Below are 6,434 nucleotides of genomic sequence, written 5' to 3' on the forward strand. Positions count from 1 at the left end.
GACGGGCGCAGCTACCCACTACACTACACAACACAGTGATGTGTATGGTCGGTAGAGTGCTGATATAATAATCTGTGGCATCCGCAGCCCCAGTGGCGAAACCCGAGTCCCGGCAGCGTTGTAATGTGATGTAATGTACTGTACTGTATTTCAGGTCAAGTTGACCCCCTCCACCCCTGGAAAGGGAGGAGGCGATTGACATACACATTATGCACAGTACCAACAGTTCAAAATATTCAGCATCGGCTTCGTGAACGTAAAGGTAAATGCTTGTATAGGATCATGACACTACACAGCCCTTTTGCGCGCTCCGATGTTCACAAGCGACTCATTAGCATAAGCGTCTCAATTCCTATGAGCGGTTCATCGCGCACGAGCGTCTCATACTGTAAGCGCGCTCCGTACGGCGAATGGCGGGTTTCCATTGGCACATTGCAGTATACCACTCCGACTCTAGCTTGATAGAGCATTAGCCACCCAGTGGTGGCGGATTGTATTGCATGGCGTGAACCCACGCCCCTTGGCGGACGCCGGCGCAAGAAGAATATCGGAGCGCCAGAACCTCTGCCATGGCGGCCTGGCGGCAAGGATGGGACCTGCTCCATCTGTAGCATATAAGTTGTTAGAACAATAAAAACAACTAGGGGTAGGTAATCACGACATTAGTATATGAGCATCAGAGTTATTAGTGTCTAAGATGCAAAGCCATCATTTAAAAAAAAAAAGTCAATGATTATAAATATTATTACTTTATTCTGGTATAATATATTCCTTGTCCACAATCCTCTCTGGGGCCCTTATTCTGATCGGTGCGTACTTTCCCAAATTCTTTCGGTGCGGTCCGCACGCCACGCTGTGCGGTGGCGTACGGCTAACGTCCGTAGAAACGCCCACGTGTCCTCCGCATTCGGACGGACTCACTCTTTAAGAACAGGGCGTGTGTACGGACGACATACAAACCGTGCGTGTGCGGTGGAAACGTAAAGATTCTGCACGGTCTTCCCGCGTCAGAACGTACGGGAAGCTGTCCGTACGCCCCGATGCGGAGTATTTTCGCTCAATCCCACACTTTTTTTACTGAGTACACACAGCGATCACATGACCCACTTAGGCAATTAGGCAACCTCCTGAAAAAGGGATTGTTATCAATTTCAATCAATTAAATGCTCATCTATACTGACCCACATTCCTACTACATTCATGACACACATTAACCCTTACAGCATGTGACCCTAACATCTCCTATATATTTGGCTACATCTGTCACTCAAAGTGGGTGTCTGTGTCTATAACGCTCTGTTCCTGGACTTTCCTCTTAATGTGTGATTGCCTTCATCTGTGCTGAACACCTTTCTGAGAAATTAACCTGTTTAAAACAGGTGATGGCAATCATACATTAAGGGGAAGTCTAGAAACAGAGCATTGTGTCCCTCCTGGAGATGGTCATGTTGGGAGGTATGTGACAGAGAACCAGCCCAGTGAGCCCACAGACAGTGCCAGACACCCACTGCCTTCCCATGTTGCCCAGCACTGCTACTCCACAACCACCAGGTGAGCGCCCCCCTCCCGCGATTTGCGGCAAAACCTCCCCCCCGCGCGCCCCCCCCTCCCGCGATTCGCGGCAAAAACACCCGCTCACCTGCGACCCCCCCTACCGCGATTCGCAGCAAAAACACCCCCGCGACCCCCCCTCCCGCGATTCGCTGCAAAAAGAACCCCCCCCACAACCCCTCCCGCAATTCGCTGCATAACCACCACCCCGCGACCCCCCCCTCCCGCGAATCGCGGCAAACCCTCCCCCGTGACCCCCCCCGATACGCGGAAAAAACACCCCCCCCCCCGCGACCTCCCTCCCGCGATTCGCGGCAAAAAGAACCCCCCCGCGACCCCCCCTTGCACGATTGGCGGCACCCCCCCTGCGACCATCCTCCTGCGATTAAATGCCACATGCTAAACACTGACATGGCTATGGTCGACAATGAAAAGGGTTGACATGAGTTTTTGAAGATTTATTTTTAATTTTTTAATTTTTTCATATTCATTGTCATGTTTCGACATGGACACCAATGAAGTGGCACACTTATGTCAACATTTACATGTGTTGACCTTTCTGTGTTGATTTTTTCTTGTGGCGATTCGCGTCACACCCCCCGCAACCCCCCCTCCGGCGATTCGCGGCACCCCCCGTGACCCCCCACCTCCCGCAATTCGCGGCAACCCCCCACCGGAACCCCTGTGAACCCCGCCCTCCCGCGATTCGCGGCACCCACCCCCGCGACCCCCCCTCCCGCAATTCGCGGCACACCCCCCCCCCCCCCCTGTGATTCGCGGCAGCTCCAGAATTAAATTGCACATGGAAAACACTGACATGGCTATGGTCGACAATGAAAAAGGTTGACATGAGTTTTTGAAGTTTTTTTGTCATTTTTTGAATATTTTCATATTCATTCTCATGTGTCGACATGGACACCAATGAAGTGCCACACTTATGTCAACATTTACATGTGTTGACCTTTCTGTGTTGATTTTTTCTTGTGGCGATTTGCGTCACACACCCCCCACCCCCCACCCCCACAACCCCCACTCCCGCGATTCACGGCACACACACACACACCTCCCCCGCGATTCTCGGCACCCCACCCCGTGACCCCCCCTCCCGTGATTCACGGCACACCCCCGCGACCCCCCCTCCCATGATTCGCCGCAACCCCCGCCCCGTAACCCCCCTCCCGCGATTCGCGGCACCCACCCCCGCGACCCCCCCTCCCGCAATTCGCGGCACCCCCCGCGATTCGCGGCAGCTCCAGAATTAAATTGCACATGGAAAACACTGACATGGCTATGGTCGACAATGAAAAAGGTTGACATGAGTTTTTGAAGTTTTTTTTTCATTTTTTGAATGTTTTCATATTCATTCTCATGTGTCGACATGGACACCAATGAAGTGCCACACTTATGTCAACATTTACATGTGTTGACCTTTCTGTGTTGATTTTTTCTTGTGGCGATTCGCGTCACACCCCCCGCAACCCCCCCTCCGGCGATTCGCGGCACCCCCCGTGACCCCCCACCTCCCGCAATTCGCGGCAACCCCCCACCGGAACCCCTGTGAACCCCGCCCTCCCGCGATTCGCGGCACCCACCCCCGCGACCCCCCCTCCCGCAATTCGCGGCACACCCCCCCCCCCCCCCCTGTGATTCGCGGCAGCTCCAGAATTAAATTGCACATGGAAAACACTGACATGGCTATGGTCGACAATGAAAAAGGTTGACATGAGTTTTTGAAGTTTTTTTGTCATTTTTTGAATATTTTCATATTCATTCTCATGTGTCGACATGGACACCAATGAAGTGCCACACTTATGTCAACATTTACATGTGTTGACCTTTCTGTGTTGATTTTTTCTTGTGGCGATTTGCGTCACACACCCCCCACCCCCCACCCCCACAACCCCCACTCCCGCGATTCACGGCACACACACACACACCTCCCCCGCGATTCTCGGCACCCCACCCCGTGACCCCCCCTCCCGTGATTCACGGCACACCCCCGCGACCCCCCCTCCCATGATTCGCCGCAACCCCCGCCCCGTAACCCCCCTCCCGCGATTCGCGGCACCCACCCCCGCGACCCCCCCTCCCGCAATTCGCGGCACCCCCCGCGATTCGCGGCAGCTCCAGAATTAAATTGCACATGGAAAACACTGACATGGCTATGGTCGACAATGAAAAAGGTTGACATGAGTTTTTGAAGTTTTTTTTTCATTTTTTGAATGTTTTCATATTCATTCTCATGTGTCGACATGGACACCAATGAAGTGCCACACTTATGTCAACATTTACATGTGTTGACCTTTCTGTGTTGATTTTTTCTTGTGGCGATTCGCGTCACACCCCCCCACCCCCCCGCAACCCCCCCTCCCGTGATTCACGGCACACCCCCCGCGACCCCCCCTACCATGATTCGCCACAACCCCCGCCCCCGTAACCCCCCTCCCGCAATTCTCTGCAATCCCTCCCCTCCTGCGATTCGCAGCATCCACCCCCCCACAACCCCCCCTCCTGCAATTCGCGGCACCCCCCGCGACCCCCCCTCCTGCAATTCGCGGCACCCTCCGCGACCCCCCCTCCCGCGATTCCGGACACCTAAGTTGCAATACAGGGCATCTTTCATACAATTCTAACCATATTTCTCATATACAAACGTTCACAAATTAAGGGGGCGCAGCCCCTTACGACGGTGTGAAGAGCGCCCGTAGGGCGCGATGAATCACCTAGTACATCTATATACACTATTTACATTTTGCTTATTTAAAAGATTTTAAACAAGTTACACATATACTTTTGCATGTTAGAAAAAAACACTGACAACTTAGAACTTTAAATAACTATTATTATAAAAATGAAAAAAAAAAGGGGCATAAATTAATTTTCCGCATCAATGAGGCGGTCCATTTCGGACAACATCTGCCGCATCAGGCCTCGAATTCTTAGGAGGGCCCCACGGCGACCCTCCTCTGCTTGGGCAGGCTCATCTGTGGAGGAAATACAAATAGAAAAATGAATAATGAATAATGATATTCATGCATACATTTAACATAGTCAAACCTACATTTTAAACATGCACCGTGACAGGTGTGTGTGTATATGTATATATGTATGTATGTATATATGTATATGCAACCCTTACATGAGCACGTCATCCCTTTCTTCCAGGATACAGATTAACTACACTGGTTCATTGACACTTAAAATCGACCTGAAAGCCATCCCCACAACCTGTGTCATTAATATGTGTCCTGGATGAAAGGGATGGTTTGCCCACCCTATCTAACCCCTACGTGTGTCTGTTGCTACCCAGTTTGTTTAATCACTTTATAGTATTGAAAAACACAATTGAATCACCAGTGCTACATAGCAAATAGTAGATGACAAAAGGAAAAATTAATCCTTATGTATACATACCAATTTCTGGCGCCTGGACGACCTCACAGGCCTCAAAATCGTCCTCTTCCTCTTCATGAGGGGCCTCCACTGCTGGCACCTCCTTCACTGGTGGCACCTCCTCCTCTGTTGCCAGCGCCTCCACCGCCCACCCATCCTCCTCCTCCTCCTCCACTTCGTGTGCCACCTCCTCCGCCATCCCTTCCTCCTGAGGCACCTCCTGGGCCCTTGGTTGGCCAACCTCCTCCTGGCCCACCTCTGGCTCCTCCCGGGCCTGTCTTGCTCGATCCCGGGCCTGTCTTGCTCGATCCCGGGCCTGTCTTGCTCGATCCCGTGCTGTGTTTGGGAAAAAACAAAAAAGTGCTGATTAGGGGTCATTTGTATTAAGCCTTATCAAGCTATAAATGCAAAGGTTATAAGTACAGATAATTGTACAGGCAAACAGCTCCTTTGTGGCCTTTACAAAACACAGCCTGTAACATGGCAGGTATGCTGTGACATTTGGGCCATTGTAAGCATCACAAACATTAATCCTACTCAATGACATATTTTATCACCATTACATGGTGTCAACCAGGAAGTAGCACACATATAGTGTATGTGTTAGACTTCTGTATGTTTATTATAGCAACCACTGTTCTCAACTGTGCTTATAGATAGATATTGTCAGTGTATGTCTGATAGTTGTTGATAAAGTTTTTCAGGTACTTCCTGTTTCTCTCTCACTGATCTTTATGCAGTAGCTGGTGATGCAGCAAGTCCAGAGTGCAGCATGTCATCCAAGTTATATGTTCATCATTAAATGTTCTTCTTGCAAATCTTACAGCATCTACATGTTCTAAATGCGTTCCTGCTAACAGGTTATGGGCCCAGGACTGCAGAAAGAGAAGTAACAAGAGTTAAAAGTACTCAAACAGAAAGGCGGAACCCAGAAGAGACATGGCTGCCGTTAACAGTGCCTCAGCCAAATTCACAGTGATGAATCTGACTAACCAGAATTACCAGACATGGAAATTCAAAGTAAAGATGCTGCTTATAAGAGAAGGTACGTGGAAATGCATACAAGAACCTAAACCTAACCCAGTCACAGAGGAATGGACTGAGAGAGATCAGAAAGCCCAGAGTACAATCTCTCTCAGTATAGATGATGATCAGATCGTGCATATATGTAACTGTGACAGTGCAAAAGATATGTGGGATGTGCTGCAGAAAGTGCACGAGAGAGCAAATTTAAGCAATAAGCTATATTTAATCAGAAAGCTGTATCAGTCTAAACTGCTTAAAGGCCAGGACATGCAGGATTATATAAGATGTACTCTAGAAATGGTAGAGCGTCTGCGTTGCATAGGAGAAGAAATAAAGACTTTCATATAGCAGCCCTGCTACTCAGTGGTCTCCCAGATAGTTATGAGACACTTGTAACTGCGCTAGATGCCAGACCAGACGATGAACTTACATTAGAGTATGTGAAAGGCAAACTTGTGGATGAA

At 50.0% G+C, this 6,434-nt stretch overlaps 1 long non-coding RNA gene across 1 annotated transcript; it reads right to left on the reverse strand.

Moving 5' to 3' along the window:
* Positions 1 to 4,425: 4,425 nt before the first annotated feature.
* LOC146007340 (uncharacterized) lies at positions 4,426 to 5,149 on the reverse strand. The gene is made up of 2 exons (XR_014444330.1): positions 4,966 to 5,149; positions 4,426 to 4,535 (listed from the first exon to the last, which is right to left on the reverse strand). It is a non-coding gene; the product is annotated as an uncharacterized LOC146007340 (long non-coding RNA).
* Positions 5,150 to 6,434: the final 1,285 nt, after the last annotated feature.

The sequence above is a fragment of the Crinia signifera genome, chromosome 6, assembly GCF_055691185.1.
Source record: "Crinia signifera chromosome 6, ASM5569118v1, whole genome shotgun sequence".
Classification (NCBI taxonomy): Eukaryota; Metazoa; Chordata; class Amphibia; order Anura; family Myobatrachidae; genus Crinia; species Crinia signifera.